We start from the raw sequence: 17,845 nt of genomic DNA, 5'->3' as shown, positions 1-17,845 counted from the left end.
CATCCCAATAACTCCCTTTACCTTCGTTTATCCAGTGGCCTATCCCAGGGTTTTAGCCGAATTTCTTTTGTCGCCCCATCTTTCTCCTGCTGTCTTCTGCCTTACGCTGAAATGGCTTTTTTCCAAATTTTACCAGTTGGTACCTCTGTATGTCTCCTTCCAACCTTGCAGCAAATCAAACATGTTAATCGAATACCTTTCTAGATCTTTCCCCACCATTTGACCCTGTCCGCTTTTTTTTTTTACTGCTGTATTCAGCCTTTTTTCACTTCAACATGCTATCTCCTCCTGCCTTAGCCTAAACAAATAAAAAACCCACTGATTCAGTCACTGTTCAACAAATATTAGACCACTGAGAGAGGGATTTAAAGGACATGTGAGACATGATTTCCTGCCCTTGGAAAATCAAGTATATAAACATGAAAGATTTATTTAATGGTTTAAGTGTATGTGATTATGCTTTTACGATACAGACTGTAAGTACAGTATCTGCTTTGTGTGTGTTGGGGGATATCTGTGGGCTAAATGGGTCAGGGGAGGGAGGCTTCCTTGAAGAACTGGATCTCTAGTTCTACAGGGTTGGGTTGGATTTGAATGAGTTACAGGTTTGGGAGGGCTGCTTTATGTGGGAGAAAGAAAATGAGCGGAAGCAAAAAGGAATATGCATGTCAGGCCCCATGGACAGTTAAGTCCAATCTCTGCATGTAGTTGGTCACTGCATATGGGGTCTGGGGAACAGCTGGGCAGCAGCATCTCCAGTTCTTGGCACCACTCCTATTGCTCTGTTGCTCTCCCATACTCTTAGGTTTCAAGTTCTTATGTGTGGGGAATACCAAGGCTTTTGAGAAGTAAAGGAGGTGGGCAGGAAGAAGAAAAAGTAGTACAGGGTTGGGTAGGACAAAACCTCAAACCCATTTTCCAACCAAGGCTCTTGGGTATGTGGTCACAATTAGAAGACAGGACAGGGAATTGTGAGCATCATAAAGAAATTGTCCTGGGTAGAGTAATGTGGAAGGAAAACTCATCTGAGAGACTATAAAGACCTGCAACAAGCTTGCAGTGGTCAGAGAGTTTGTGGCTACAAACTTCTGTCATGCTAGAACTCCTTGTACATATTCTTAAATCTGTGCCTGGGTTGGATACAACATCCAGTAAAGAGCCATCTCAAATATACAAAGTAAGAAAAAATAATATAGCAGGCATTCATTTGTTTTCCCTCAAGACTGAACATTTTTCAGTAGATTCTTCATTTATGACAGTTCTTTCCATTTTGTTTTCATTGCTACCACTCGAGCTTTAAGGACTTTTTAACTCAGTGGCATTATTAACCTGGTTGCTGGTGACAATGACTGATGGAATGCTTATTTTGTGCCAGGTGCTAATCTATGTGCTGTAACAACAAAATTTCTTTCATTTGATCCTCACAATAACCTGTGAAGCAGTATTATCCCTGTTATCCAAATGTGGAAACTGAGGCACAGGAGGTTTAGAAAGTTGCCCAAAGTCACCAAGCAATAAATGGCAGAGCTGAGGGATCCCTGGGTGGCGCAGCGGTTTGGCGCCTGCCTTTGGCCCAGGGCACGATCCTGGAGACCCGGGATCGAATCCCACGTCGGGCTCCCGGTGCATGGAGCCTGCTTCTCCCTCTGCCTATGTCTCTGCCTCTCTCTCTCTGTGACTATCATAAATAATAAATTAAAAAAAAATGGCAGAGCTGAGATTTTGAGGTTAATGCCCAGGCAGTCTGGCTCCAGAGCTCATGCTCTTAACAATGGTGCTCTAAGATGAATCTTTCTAAAGTGCCAATGTGATTAGATCATTCCCCCTACTCACCTAAAATCTTTCCTGGTTCTGGATAAAGACAGGTCTGGGTCATTAATTTATTTCATTTATTGCTTGCTGTAGACTAGGTACTATGCCTGTTGCCAGGGGTTAAGAGGTTAAAAAAAAAAAAGGAATCCTTATACTTAAGGAGGTCAGTTTAGTAAAAGACAAAACCAAGTTGCAGATATGATACTGTGAGCTAATTGCAAATGATGAAAAATATGGCCCTTACAGGGGGCATGGTTAATTCTGAGTGAGGGTTTAAAAGTTGGGAGAGGCTTCACGGTTTGGTGCTTAGCCATGAAGAGGGCTGGGAAGGATAGTTTGGGTAGTGGACAAAGGTGTGGAGACCTAAAATGGCCAGCCATGAGATCTGAATGGATTTTGATTGTAGGTTGGCAAGAGAGCTAAACACTAAGTGTGGATTTGTGGTTTCCAGACTTTTTGTTCATGCATCCCATCAATCAAAAGTTTTGAGAAGCAGCCTTAATATGGCCTACCAAAATTCTCTATCGCACATTATTTAATTTTTAAAATCCCAGCAGTTCATTCTAATAAGATAGATTAGATAAATGGATTGATAAGGCTAGTGAAAATGGAGGAATCTCACTGCAAAATTTCAACTTTGCCATATGTTTGAAGTTTTTCATAATAGGATATTGGGGAAAAATTCCCAAAAGTCCTCTTCAGTCCTGAGAACTACCATTTGGGGAATATATAAATCTTGTTCCCTATGCTAGATTGTAAACAAATTCTTTCATCTTTTCATATTCTCCATAATGTCTTGTATATTTTAGGTTTAGGATACATTCTCTTAGGAATTCTAAGAGAGTGGTTTATAAGAGTAACTTTTAAAAAGTGTGTAGTGTGGCTCTTAATCTAGTGGATTTAAAACTGGCTCCAAAGTCACATATAGTAAGGTATCTGTAGTTGTTACAATGAATGAAGTTCTCTTTTCTGGTTCTGGTTGGTGATTTTTGTTGTTGGAGTGATGGAGAACTTCCTTCCTGGTTTATAGTACAGACTTAAAAGTTATTGGTTAATAACTGATCATGGTTTGCCTTTATAGAGGAGTGTGTTCCACTGTCTTTAAGATAGCAGTTTTTCACTTGGATGATCTGTATGGGTCCCGTTTCTTTTGACTGAACTGCTAGTGCTTCAGAACAAAACTTACTACTGTATTTCTCCTCCCCTTGGTTTTATTCTTCAGCCTAGACCACAAAATGGGTCTTTATTCCTAATCTCATTTTCTTTTTTTTTTTTTTTCGTTTTTTTTTTAATTTTTTTTTTCAATTTTCATTTATTTATGATAGAGAGAGAGAGAGAGGCAGAGACATAGGCAGAGGGAGAAGCAGGCTCCATGCACCGGGATGCCCGATGTGGGATTCGATCCCAGGTCTTCAGGATCGCGCCCTGGGCCAAAGGCAGGCGCCAAACCGCTGCGCCACCCAGGGATCCCTAATCTCATTTTCATATCGATTTTTTTATTTATTTATGAGAGACAGAGAGACAGAGACAGAGAGAGGCAGAGGCAGAGACACAGGCAGAGGGAGGAGCAGGCTCCATCCACGCAGGCAGCCAAACATGGGATTCGATCCCAGGTCTCCAGGATCAGGCCCTGGGCTGAAGGCAGTGCTAAACCACTGAGCCACGGCCGCCCTCCTAATCTCATTTTCATTTGTAACAGAGAAAATAAAGGTGGAGTGATTAAATAAAAGATAAATTGCTGGGCTGTTTAGCTTTAGACAGTTTGAGACTTCCCATTAAACGAGTCAATGTATATTGTTGGCTTGAATTTTGTCATTTGTTTGGTTTCATTGGTATGTTCTGCAAACCTTTATAAGTGGTAATTGTCAATAGCAGGAAAATTAAGTAAACTGACAAATTGCTAGCCTGATCTCTTCCTAAGGGTCTCAAAAGTCGAGCAGCCAAAAGCAGTTTTAGAATGTAGTCTGGGAGATGACATGGGGGTGGCTCTGGGGATGACTGCTTTGTTTTAATGGTTAATATATATTAGAAAAAAAGAAAACACATCAAACGCACCTCTTCACAGTTAATTCTTTAGAATGGGACCAATTAAAGAAAAATTAGTTGGTTTAAAGAAAAGTATTAAGTTGCAGTACTTGGATGTGGCAGAAATCATATTGGTGGTAGGTGAACAATCCAAGTTTTGAAAAGTCTGACCAAGAGCTGGTGTCTTTTTATGCTTTTGTATAGCATACGGTATAGCAATGGCTGCTATGGTTCTGGGTTATTTATTTATCCTCAGTCATAGACACATCCTGATGATACTTCTTAGGTCCCTAATGGTAGGAAAAATGATTTTTTTTAAGGTTTTTATTTATTCATGAGAGACACAGAGAGGGAGAAGCAGACTTCCTGCGGGGAGCCTGATGTGGGACTCGATCCCAGGACCCCGGGATCATGACCTGAGCCAAAGGCAGATGCTCAAGAGCTGAGCCACCCAGATGCCCCAGAAAAATGCTTCTAATAATAATAATTATTAATAATAATATTATTAGTAATAATTATTACTACTTCTTGAGTTCCAAGTTGTACATAAAGTGCTTTTTATATATCTCATTTATTCCTCACAAGCTTGCAAGAATGCACAGTATTCTTCCCCATTTAACAGTTGAATAACTGAGGTACAAAGAGGTGGGATGATATTTTTGGTCTGTACAGTATTACATGCTGGGTAAAAATCCTTGTTCTGAGTCTGTGTTGCTCATAGTCCCTTTCCACATTTCTACCACACTATTTCCTTCTTTTTGTATATTCCTGCGTAAGATTGTACACTTTTATTGGCCAGATAATATGCATAAATACAAGAAGAAAAACAATAATAAGTCAACTTGTTGAGCACTTAGTTTGTTCCAGCATTGCTAAATGTACATTACTACCAATGTAAAGCACATGTGTAAGCTAAGTGCCAAATGAGTAAGTCATACCAATCTCTTTTTTTGCATTTTCAGTCTCTCCCTCTGGTTTCTTGCACTTACAACATAAACAAATAACCTTTAAACAACAAAAACTTTGCCTTTACTTTGTTATTCCCTTAAGTCATGATCCTTATCCCATTCTTCCCTTTTAGCCATTAATCATGAACAAAGAAGACTATTAATTCCCATTCCCTAGCCTGTTGTCACTTGATATCTGAGGTCACCATTCTCAAGCTGCCACATCCATTTCCACTCTTACCCTTTCTTGGTCCTCTTTGAAATAATTAACACTATTGAGCCATGCATTCCTTGAATTGCCTTCCTTGGATTTCATAATGCTACTCACTTCTGATTCTCTTTGTAATTCTCTATTTCTTTCTCCTTTCCTAAGTTACTCTTCTCTGCCTGCTTCCTTAAGCTTTGGTTCTCTCAAAGCTTCTGTCCTAGTCATTTTATTCTATATTCACTTCCTGAGCAATCTTACCATTATTATGGCATTAAATATTAACTATATTCTGATGATTCCTATAGCTCTTTCCCTACCCTCAACCTGTCTCGAGCTTTTTTTTAAGATTTTATTTATTTATTCATGAGAGAGACACAGAGAGAGAGAGAGAGAGAGGCAGAGAGAGAGAGAGAGGCAGAGACACAGGCAGAGGGAGAAGCAGGCTCCATGCAGGGAGCCGGATGTGGGACTCTATCCTGGGTCTCCAGGATCACGCACTGGGTGGAAGGCAGGCGCTAAACTGCTGAACCACCCGGCCTGCCCTCTCATGAGCTTTTGACATATCTTTTCAGTTCTACTACTAATGTCTTATAGGTCACTTAACCTTAATAATATTCAAGATGTAACTCATTATCTTCTCCCAAAACTTGTTCTATTTCCAGTATTCACTTTTTCTTTGAACATTGTCTTTTATCTATTTCAAGCCAGAGATACTGGAGTCCTTAATTCTTCACTCTCCTGTCATATCCACTGTCATATCCACTTGGTTACCTAGTCCTCTCACTTCTACCTCAAAAATGTCTTCTGAGTTCAGCTATTCCCACCCCCATTGCCTTAGTTCAAGCTGCCATCATTTCTTATGTTAACCATGAAAATAGCTTCACTTTTCCCTTTACCACTTCTGGGCTGTAATCCATCTTACACATTGCCATCCGGGATACCATCCTAAAGACCAAAGCTGACTTCATTGTGTGCCCAAACATACCGACTGGCTACTTTCTGCCTACCCTCCCAAGACCAGACTTTTCAGCATTGCAGTTGCCTTTTACAGTCTGATCCCAAACTCTCCAGGGTTACTTGGTGCTTACTCTGCCCACACCTGTTCCAACCATTGGTATGTCTCAACCATCCTGAATTTTTAGTTCCCTAGGCTTACAGAGTATTCTCATCTAGTGCTTTGCCTATGTTACTCTCACTCTTGGCATAGCAAATTACTACATGTTGCTCAAAAGTTATCACTATGAATCTTTTCCAGCCAGCCTGAATGATGTGCTACTCAAATGCTCTTTAATTACCTCTCATTTATTCTCTTTCATAGTATTTTCGTATCACTTCATTTTAGTTCTCTTTATTTCCCATGCTGTACATTACATCTTAAGAAGTTATTTATTTTATAAGATGAAGTTTGTGTATAATCCTCTTTTAATTGAATTCCAAGAGCGCAGGGATTTGCTTCTAGGGCTTGACACATTGTATACAATTATGGTTGTTGGGAGAGAGAGATTGGTTGATTGACTAACTGGGGAGCTTTAAAGGTCAGATAAGGAAGAGTTTAGAGCCTGTGTTTTATAATGTTATATATTAATTCCATGTAAATCAACTTAAATTCCAAATGGAATTTCAGAGCTGTTAAGTAAGTTTGGTAGCTGCCTAGCAATGTATTTATAGAATAAATCCCCTCTTGGTTGTGGTAATAATAGCTACCACATGGGCTGAGTATCTTACATAGATTCATTATGCCATTTAATCCTCATAGCTATCCTCAGGATATGTATTAATCTCCATTTTTTATGGCTAAAATAAAAACAGACTCAGCATAGCCACTGGCCTGAGGTTGCACTGCTAGAATATGGTTGAGCCAAGATACAAACCTAAATATATTTGACACCAAAATCCTTTATCTTTAGCATATTATAAAACAATATAGTTGCATTTTAAACTTTTTCCAGAACATTTTTCTTATAATTAGTGTAGCATAATGGCTAAGATCTTGGAGCCAGATTGCCTGGGTTTAAATCCTTGTTCTCCTACCTACTAGCTATGTAAACAGGCAAGTTAACCTATCTGTGCCTCAGTTTCTTTATCTGGAAGATGAGGGTAGTAATTATACCTGCATCACACACTTTGTTGTGAGCCTTAAATGATTTAATGCAAGTGCTTAAAATATTACATGGCACATAGTAAGTGCTGCATAAATGCCAGCAACTATTACTTTGAACAAAATATCTTGTATGCCAAGTAGGTTGAACATAGATCATTTCACTCTCATGCTTTAAGATTAATATGGCGTGGCATACAGGGTCTTCATGATCTGCCTGCTATTCTTTGGCCTCATTTCATGTTTGTCTTAGTGAATGATTTTCAATTCAAGTAACATTTTTTGAGCATCTCCTTTTGCCAGACCCTATATACTAAGTACTATGAACAGTGGAATTCATTCATTCAATAAATATTTATTGGGCTCCTACTGTATGCCAGACACAATTCAAGATTGTGAAGATAAAGTAGTGAACAAAACAGATTTCTGATCTTATGAACTTTATATTCTAGTGGGGAGAACGGACAATAAACAAGATAAAAAGACAAAACTATGTAGTGTTTTAGATGGTATATAAGTGTTATCGAGGAAAATGAAGCAGTTGATAAGGGAGTGTTAATGTCAGGGGGATACTCTCTCTCCAGGACCTTGTTGTCTGATAGGGGAGACAAGTACAAAAATACAGTAAGAGCCCTGAGGATCATTTTTCTAACCCTTGTCAGAAGCCTAAGGACATGGTCAGTGGAAGTAGCAGAACTAGGATTTGCATACCAGACACCAAAACCTTGCCCTTTTACCTATACTGTGAAGGAAATTGCAAAGGTAATGGCCAGGATAGCAAACTGGCAGCCCATAAGCCCACACATTTTTAAAAAAGAACTTCATTGATTTTCTACTGACCAGGAGCGTTTATCAGAGTCTGACATCAGACAGCAGATTTGGACTGAATATTAAGGCATCATCTAGTTGAATGATTTTTCACTTCCCTCTATTGCTTAACTTGCATTATATGAATGTATTTTTTCTTTGAAAAATATGAATTTGTTGCCAGCATTTTAAAAATTGTGAAATATTACCAAAAAGTCTGACTTTCCAACCACTTGTGAAATATTAGATCCTTTGGCAATACTGCCCCCTTTTGCTGAGCCACATGGGCTTCATTTATTGAATCTCTACCATTCCGTGATGTCTCCCTGACACAGTGACCAAGTGCCTCTTGCCATTCGTGATAGCCGTCTTCTAACAATGGCTCCCAATGATCCCTGCCTTCGGTATTCACACTCTTGTGTAATCTCCCCCCATCCCTTGTCTGTGGGCTGGACGTAGTTACTTGTTTCTAATGAACAGACTATAACAAAGTGATCAGATGTCACTTTCAAGATTAGATTATAAAAAACTGTGACTTCCATCTTGTTTGCACTCTTTCTCTGGTTCTTCTTGCTTGATCACTCTGATGAAACAAGCTGCCATGTTGTGAGCTGCCCTCTGGAGAGGCCCACCTGACAAACTGAGGGCAGCTTCCAACTAACAGCCAGTGAGGAACCGAGGCCCTTCAACCCAACAACCCACAAGGAACAGAATCCTGCCAACAGCCAAAAGAGTGAGCTTGGAAGTGGATCCTACTCCACTTGAGCCTTGAGATGACTGTAGCCCTGGCTAATACCCAGATTGCAGCCTGAGCCAGAGGACCCAGTTAAGCCATGCCCAAAAATATTATGAGATAATTAAATGTTTTTTTAAGCCACTGTTTTTGGGGTAATTTGTTATATAGAAGTAGAAATTGAAAACACCATTGATTGTTGTACTTTTTTGTAGTAGTTTTGATAAGCATGAACTATTTCTTGTACTCACATCTATGAAAAGTGACAAAAAATTATACAAGAAGGTCACATATTTTAAAAATTATAATTTTTAATTCAATGACAAGGGGTTTTTGTGCTGTAGTGAAAAGAGCAAATGAGTTGAAGTCTAAAGACTTGGATTCAGGTCAGTAGTTGGATATTGGGTAATTTATTATTTCATTTTGAAGACCTTCATTTATAAAATGGACAAGGAAATAATACCATGTTTCCCAGGACAGTCCAGAGAACTACTGTATATAATGTATGTGAAACATACTTTATATACATGTCTGTTAGTTTATATGAATTTCAGTCTCTCCTGTGTTTCCATAATACTCTTTACATACTTCCATTGGCTTATACTATAATATCTTGTGATTATCTGTTATATGCAAGTGACTTGATGGAAGGGACCATATTTTATTCATCTTTCCATCTCCTTAACACAGTATTTGGGCACATAGCAAGTGTGCAAAAAGCTTTGGTTGAAAGACTGAACAGTTGTTTTGTTAGATAACTAATGACATTTTTGAAACACTAAGATATACTTAAAATTCTTAACCAAGATCTTTCATCTTTGGAAAACTTCCTCTTGCCAGTTCACACATAGGCAGGCATGTCTATAAAGAGGGCAGTTTCTACAGATAAGTCTTTATATAAGGTCAGTATGTAAGGCTTAAATTTGGTCTATTGAACAATTCTTAGCACAGCCAAGGCACCTGAACCAGAACTGTAAGAATAGACTAGTCCATCTTCTGGTTATTCTCATAGCACAAAGAATACACTTAAATCTACATACATTTTACGATGTAAGTAAGGCAAGAAGCAGTCATGAGGTTTGGGGCATTGTCATTTCTCTCTCCCTCTGTCTCTCAAATCAAAAAGCTGGCAATATCAACTGAAGTTCACATATTTAAAGGAAAGTTGGAGAGAGCGTATTTCTTGGTGAAAGTGATGAGTATTCCTCTATATCTAAATAAAATATGTATGTTGAAATACTGCAGTTTAAGACATCATTTTAAAATAAACCATTGTAAGAAATATGACCAGTATAAAAAAAAGGAGTGCTGAAACAAAAAACTTTTAAGAGGGCTTGGAATTTTAATAGGCTGTGTTTTGGAATACAGACAGAACAAACGATATTGTTATGAAATGCATTTATATAGTTAAAGAATTTGCCAGGGCTTGAAAGTCTTTCTTAGTTGGTGTTTAAGAAAAGAGTGTCTGTTGAGCACAGCAGAAATTATATCATAAGCATTTGTAAAGGTAGGAAATACTGTTCTCAGGTTGTTAAAGATTGGTGGCTGAACATTTTTGGGACAAATTGGGTCAAGAATTTATTTGTGAAGTTTTAGATTGCAGCTGGTTACAAGAGATCTAAACACTACCCAAATAACTATACACTTAGCTATGTGCCTAGCCAGTAGTTTTCAAAGTATGGTCTCTGACCAACAGTACTATATCACCTGGAAACTTGTTTGAAATGTAGATTGGGGGATCCCTGGGTGGCGCAGCAGTTTGGCGCCTGCCTTTGGCCCAGGGCGTGATCCTGGAGACCCAGGATCAAATCCCACATCGGGCTCCCTGCATGGAGCTGCTTCTCCCTCTGCCTATGTCTCTGCCTCTCTCTCTCTCTGTGTGACTATCATGAATAAATAAATAAAATCTTAAAAAAAAAGAAAGAAATGTAGATTGGGGGATCCCTGGGTGGCGCAGCGGTTTAGCGCCTGCCTTTGGCCCAGGGCGCGATCCTGGAGACCCGGGATCGAATCCCACGTCGGGTTCCCGGTGCATGGAGCCTGCTTCTCCCTCTTCCTGTGTCTCTGCCTCTCTCTCTCTCTGTGTGACTATCATAAATAAATAAAAATTAAAAAAAAGAAATGTAGATTGTCAGGCCCTAGTCCAGACCTACTGAGTCAGAAACTGGATATGGGACTTGTCAATATGTTTTGGCAAGCTCTCTAGCTGATTCTGATACACCCTAAAGTTTGAGAACAACTGCACCTAGATAAAATTCATGTGTTAAGTATTTTGGTGGAATCTAGTTTTTTTTGGACTTGGAGCCTGTGACATTCAGAAATACCTGGATTTTGTGCGTTGAGGAAAACTTTAAAATTTTTATAGATCGGTCAAAATCATGACTACAGATGGTGCTTCTGCAGTAATGTTAATCTTGGACTCAGAATACTTCAATTTGAAGCAGAAACACTTCATAAGGACTTAAAGATTTTCATCGTGTCACTTCTTAGGGATTTAGTTTTTGTGCAAAAATGTTCAAAATGAATCATGTCAGGAACTAGTGATTAACATTGTGGTTTACACCAAACACAGTTGAACACTTTGATTTATTAGATGCATGTTATATAAAACTATAGTTTCTATAGTTTGGCCTAGTTGAGGCATGGTATCAAAGACACTGAAAAAAAAAAAGAGGGAGGGGGGACTTATTTGGTGTCCAAAGGGCATTTGATGCACTAGCAAAGATTGAAATAAAGTTATTTGACCTGTTTGGTTGACATTGCAACTCATCCAAGCACTCTGAATAAAAGGAGGTTTATTCTAAAATAGCTTCACAAATGTATGGTTGTATTTGCTCATTCCTAGCAAAATTATGCCTTTGGGAAACTCATTTGGCAGGTGATAAACTGACTTACTTTCCTGTGCTGAAATTGAATTCCAAGAAATGAAAGTAATGGCCTGAACTACATCCCCAAAATTGTGAAATTGTCTGTTACATTCCGGGAAAGGCTCTCTGGTCTTTTATTTTATGAAAAGGAACTAATACTGTTCAGTTAGTCTTTCTCAATTAAGGTTTATGGCATGAAGGAGGAGCTACAGTGGAGATACTGAATTACTATGCTATGGTACTGAAAATGAAGCATGCTATTATTGGAACACCAGAATTCTACAAATATCTTGGGAGTTGTTACTATATATATATATATATATATATATATACACACACACACACACACACACACACACACACACATACACACACCACTGTGCAAAATGTCTGTTAAGAAATGCCTAAATTTCTAAACAACTATTTTCCATTGTGAAATAGGATAAAATTATCATTCCCAATGAAAGGGCCAAAGGCTAAATTCTTTACTGAACATCCTAACCCAAAAATATAAGACCTAATATTGACTTCTTGGCACGTAAGAAACACCTCAGACTTCCTGTTCCAAGTTAAAGGGGAATAAATCACATACACAAATGTAATGATGAACTTTTTCTATTTTTGTGTTATTAATTTTTGAATTTTTAAAATGTAAACCCCAATATCTTGCATGTTTATATCATTAAGACCCACAGCATGGTTTAGTTTAAAAATTACATTTCTGGCAGTTGATTTTCTTAACCCAGCCCTTGAATGCATTTACAACCTTTGGTTCAAGGACTCTTAGAAATTTCTCACCGTCTTTGTCCTCTGCAGTTCCTGTCTTCCTTTCCTAGGTAACCCAAAGGCTACCTTAGACTCTTGTTCTTCTCTTATTCCTAAGGATACCTTGTATCAGGCTTTCTGATTTTTCAATCCTGAAAATTTGCTTTGGGCAGAAGAGGCATCTATACTGGTATCTACTTGTCTCAAATGATTTCCGATGACCTAGAGAGTAGTACATACTATAGACTTCATATCTACAAAATAAACAGGCTATAATTTATTTCATAACCACCTTTTCAGAGCCTGCATGTAAGTAATTTGTAAGTCTTACAATAAGGAATTCGCAAAATCTCCATTTTATAGATGGAGAAGCTAAGTGACTTCCCATGACTTACCCATCACTGGAGTTTAAACATATTTCCACTAGATAACTGAAATGCCTACTGTATCTTCTGATGATAAAGGTTATTCTCAAAGTAGAGTCTCTAGCCCCCTTATGAGCCACACCAGATTTTAAAAAATCTAATAGTAATTAGTAGCAGCCTAATAGTAATTAAGGTTACTAAAATTGGGTATTTGTAAATGAAAATTAGCACCTTTACTAATAACCTTTACTAAACACTGGATTGGTATTCTACCTCCATCCTGATGGAGATATTTAATGGCAAAGACTCTACAATGCATGTGTGTAGATCGTTGAGATTCCTACAGTCCGGAGAGAAGACCACTTTGTTGATGTTGGCTTGAATTGGCTATGATTTTTTTATTGCTGCTATTCTTACTTTTGGATTCTATATTATTCTTCAGATTCATCTTTATAGTTTGGTCTCTTAATAGTTGTTGGGCTACACAGTGTGTAGTGATGAAACGTTGTTTCAACAGTTTTGGTCTTCACCTTTTCAGTAGTTAGACTTCAAGGCACAAAGGGCTTGCACCTGAACTACAAACCATCTATATTTCTATTGCTAAAGCAGACTTATACATAATCCACTCCTCCCTTTGACTTTTCTTATAAAGTGATGCTTCCTTGTCATCTCTGATATCTTTTTGCTTTGGGAGTGAGAACAAATGGAGGAGGTAGACTACAGAGCTCTGCCACTAGTTTGGTGTATGTAACATGGTAGATGGGAGTGAGGCTAGTAATCCAAGAGAATTTGGGATGAGTTGGAGGAAGTATTGACGAGGTCAGAAAGTAGTGTTGCTTCTGGATTAAGCTCTTTCTATAGTCCAGGCAGGCTTCTAGGGAACCTAATGGATATAATATAATCACAGCAACTAACAGGCTCACAATCTAGTTAGTTATTCTTTATGGCCCCATGCTCTTTGTATTACTTTATGAATTGACCTGAAGTTAGTGAATGGTCAGTTTTCCAGTTGCCTTTATTTGATAAATAATATACTCAATGGAAAGAACATTATTTTGAAGATAGACCTAACTAGGTTCAAATTCAAGTTCTGCCATGTGGCTAGCTGTGTGATTTGAAGCAAACTATTTAAATTTTTCTATTAAAAAAGAAGGAAGTGATACCCATTTCACAGAGCTAGAAAGGTAAATGAAATACATCTTAAAATACTTAGCCCAGTGCCTATCATGAAGTATTAATCACTAGAATGTCAGCACCATGAGAATAGGAATTTGGGGCTCTTGGTCACTACTGTATTTCCACACTTAGATCAATGCCTGACATGTATCAGTGCCTGGTTCAGTAAATATTTGTTGAGAGTCAAAATGGCTCATTGGTTTCCTACTCTGCAATTATTTAGTGCACTGACAATCCAGCAGTAAGCAAAGTGGACCAAGAAATCTTGGCCCTCATGGAGATGGCATTCTAGTGATAAATACTTCTAGCTGTTTTTAGTAGCAGATATTCAATAAAATATTTCTGAAAGAGCCAAAATATAAAATAGGTAAGATGGAGAATATGAGCTCAGATTGAAGAGAAAGTAGGAGTACCTTTCCTGTCTGATTGTTTTGTCCAATTCTCCATCTACCCAAATACTTGTTTGGGAAGCACAATTTAAAAGCCACTGCTTTTGTCTATTGGTGATTGGAAATGAGACGTTAAACTTTCCTCAGAGAGCTGTTTTCCCCTGGGTTTTATAAATAAGTGTTGCTTCCTGTAGAAAGCATTGCCCTATTGACTGGTTAGGTGCCTTTCCTTTATGTTTCCATGGCACCCTGTGGTTATAACTTATGGTATATTAAGTGTCTTACTCTGTGCTTTCTGCATCCTGGCACTTAGAAGGCCCCTCAATTCATATTTGTTGTACTGAACAGTGAGATAGCAATTAAAAGCTGTAGGCAGTTAAGAATTTCACCTCTTACTTTGTTTGAGGCTCAAATGTGCTGCTTTTCCATTTAGTTGTTTGGGTATGTTGTTTAAGCTCACCTAAATAATTTTAGACTCCTGAAAAATTAGAAGGTAAACAACTGAACTGAATTGATTTGAGCCAGGGACTGGAAGTCATTCTGCTTACAGAGGATAGTAGTCATCATACATGGAAATGGGGCCGGGCTACTCAGATATTCTGAGGGGTCTTGTGGCTAGAAGGCTTCTTCCTTGCCCTGGTCAGGATTTCATTGCCATGCTGTGTGATCTGACTAGAGAGCACTGTTTTTTAAACTTGCCTCATTGTGACAATCAGTTGGTGTTCTTAAAAACAACCTAAGTGTCCATTGTTGGATGAATGAATAAAGAAAATATGGTATATACATACAATTAGAATAGTATTCAGCCTTAAAAAGGAAATCCTGACATTTAGGACAACATGGATGAACCTGGAGGACATTATGCTAAGTGAAATAAGCAAGACACAGAAGGAAAAATACTTCATGATCCCGCTTAATGAGGAATCTAAAATTGTCACTTAGAAGCAGAGAGTAGAATGGTGGTGGCCAAGAGCTATGAGGAGGAAATATTGGGGAAGTATTAGTCAAAGGGTACAAAGTTTTGGTTATACAAGACAAATGAGTCCTAGAGACCTGCACAGCATAGTTCCTGTGATTAACAATACTGTATCGTGTACTTACAACTTTGCTAGGAGAGTAGCTCTTATGTTAGGTTGCTTTTATTACAAAAAAATAAGAGGGCAGGAGGAAACTTTTGGAGGACATGGATATGTTTATGGCATAGACTGTGGTGATGATTCTTATCTCTAAATTAAAATTGTATACATGAATTATGTACAGCTTTTAGTAGGTCAGTGATACCTCAATAAATGGTTTAAGAAAATATATTCCCAGCCTACCCCTAGACCTACTCCTCAGAGGAGAGACCTGAAATAGGAGTAACTTCAAGGAATGGGGGATGACAGGACTACAGGCATACCTCATTCTATTGCCCTTTGCTTTATTGCATTTCACAGATACTGCATTTTTTACGAATTGGAGATTTCTGACAACCCTGCATCAAGTCTGTGGTGCCATTTTTCCAACAGCATTTATTCACTTCCTGTTTCTGCGTCACATTTTGGTAATTCTCATAATATTTCAGACTTTCTCATTAATATATATATTTTAAAGATTTTATTTATTTGTTCATGAGAGACACAGAGAGGCAGAGACATAGGCAGAGGGAGAAGCACACTTCCCACGGGGAGCTAGATGCTGAACTTAATCCCAGAATTCCCAGGATCACACCCTGAGCTAAAGGCAGAAACTCAACTGCTGAGCCACCCAGGTGATCCTCATTAATATATTTGTTATGGTGATTTGTAATCAAGAGATCTTTAAAAAAACACATTTTATTATGTATTCATGACAGAGAGAGAGAGAAAGGCCGAGGGAGAAGCAGGCTCTGTACAGGGAGCCCAACGCAGGACTCATCCCGGTTCTCCAGGATCACACCCCGGGCTGAAGGCGGTGCTAAACCACTGAGCCACCGGGACTGCCCAAGAGATCTTTGATGTTACTATAGTCCTTGTTTTGGGGTGCCACAAACCTCACCGATATAAAATGGCGAACTTAATAAATTTTGTTTGTGTTCTATTTCACTAGCCAGCCATTTAGCTTCCCTATTCCCCAAGACATAAGAATATTAAAATTAGACCAATTAATAGCCCTAGTATGGCCTCAGGTATTCAAATAAAAGGAAGAGGCACAGTCTCTCACTTTAAATTAGAGGCAAGAAATTATTAAACTTAGTAAGGCATATGGAAAGCTGAGATAGGCTGAAAGCTAGACTTCTTGTGCCCAAAAGATAACCATGTTGTGAATGCAAAGGAAACATTCTTGAAGGAAATTAAAAATGCTACTCTATTGAATACATGAACTATAAGTGAAACAGCCCTATCACTGATATAGAGAAAGTCTGAGTGATCTGGATCAAGCCAGCTACAACATTCCCTTAAACCAAAGCCTAATCCAGAGCAAGGCCCTAACTCTCCTTAATTCTAGGAAGCTGCAGAAGAAAAGTTTGAAGCTAGCAGAGGTTGGTTCATAACATTTAAGGAAAGAATCCATCTCTAGAACATAAAAGTGCATGATAAAGCAACAAGTGCTGATGTAGAAGCTGCAGCAAGTCATCAAGAATATCTAGGTAAGATAATTCATGACGGAGGCTGCACTAAACAGATTTCCCACGTACATGAAATGGCCTTCTATTGGAAAAAGATGCCATCTAGGACTTTCATAGCTAGAGAAGAGAAGTCAGTGCCTGGATTCACATCTTCAAAACAGGCTAACCCTTGTTAGGGGCAAATGCAGCTGGTAACTTTAAGGTGAAGCCAGTGCTTATTTACTGTTCTGAAAATCCTAGGGCCCTTAAGAATTATGCTAAATCGACTCTGCCTGTGCTCTATAAGTGGAAAAACAAAACCTAGATGACAGCACATCTGTTTACAACATGGTTTACTGAGTATTTTAAGCCCATAATTGAGACCTATTGCTCAGAAAAAGAATCTTTTCAAAATATGATTGTTCATTGACAGTACACCTGGTTACCTAAGAGCTCTGATACACATGAGATGAATGCTGTTTCCATGCTTCCTAACATAACACCCATTCTGCAGCCCATGAATCAAAGAGTAATTTCAATTTTCAAACCTTATTTAAGAAATTTTGTAAGGCTGTAGCTGCCATAGATAGTGATTCTTCTGATGGATCTGAGCAGAGTAAATTGAAAATCTTCTGGAAAGAATTGACTTCTAGATGCCATTAAGAGCATTCATGATTCATGGGAAGAAGTCAACATATCAACATTAATGAGAATTTAGAAGTTGATTCCAGTCCTCATGGATGACTTTGAGGTCTTCAAGACCAACAGAGGAAGTACTTTTACAGATGTGGTAGAAATAGCAAGAGAACTGAAATTGGAGGTAGAACCTTGAATTGCCATAATCTCATGATAAAATTAATGGGTGAGGAGTTCCCTTTTATGGATGGATAAGCAAAGAAAATAATTTCTTGAGATGGAATCTGCTTCTGGTGATGATGCTGTGAAGCTTGTTGGAATGACATTAAACAGTTTAGAATATTATATGAACTTAGTTGATAAACAGTGGCAGGATTTAAGGAATTGACTCCACTTTTGAAAGAAGTTTTACTGTGGGTAAAATGCTATCAAATGGCACCAGGTGCCACAG

At 38.4% G+C, this 17,845-nt stretch overlaps 1 protein-coding gene across 3 annotated transcripts in view; it reads left to right on the top strand.

The window, feature by feature from the left end:
• FAM120C (family with sequence similarity 120C) overlaps nt 1-17,845 on the top strand; it is a 163,543-nt gene that overhangs the window by 1,262 nt on the left and 144,436 nt on the right. The gene's annotated exons all lie outside the window — the stretch shown is intronic.

Source organism: Canis lupus, chromosome X, assembly GCF_011100685.1.
Source record: "Canis lupus familiaris isolate Mischka breed German Shepherd chromosome X, alternate assembly UU_Cfam_GSD_1.0, whole genome shotgun sequence".
Taxonomy (NCBI): Eukaryota; Metazoa; Chordata; class Mammalia; order Carnivora; family Canidae; genus Canis; species Canis lupus.
Note: the sequence above shows the minus strand (reverse complement) of the source record. Positions and strands in the feature narration are given on the sequence as shown.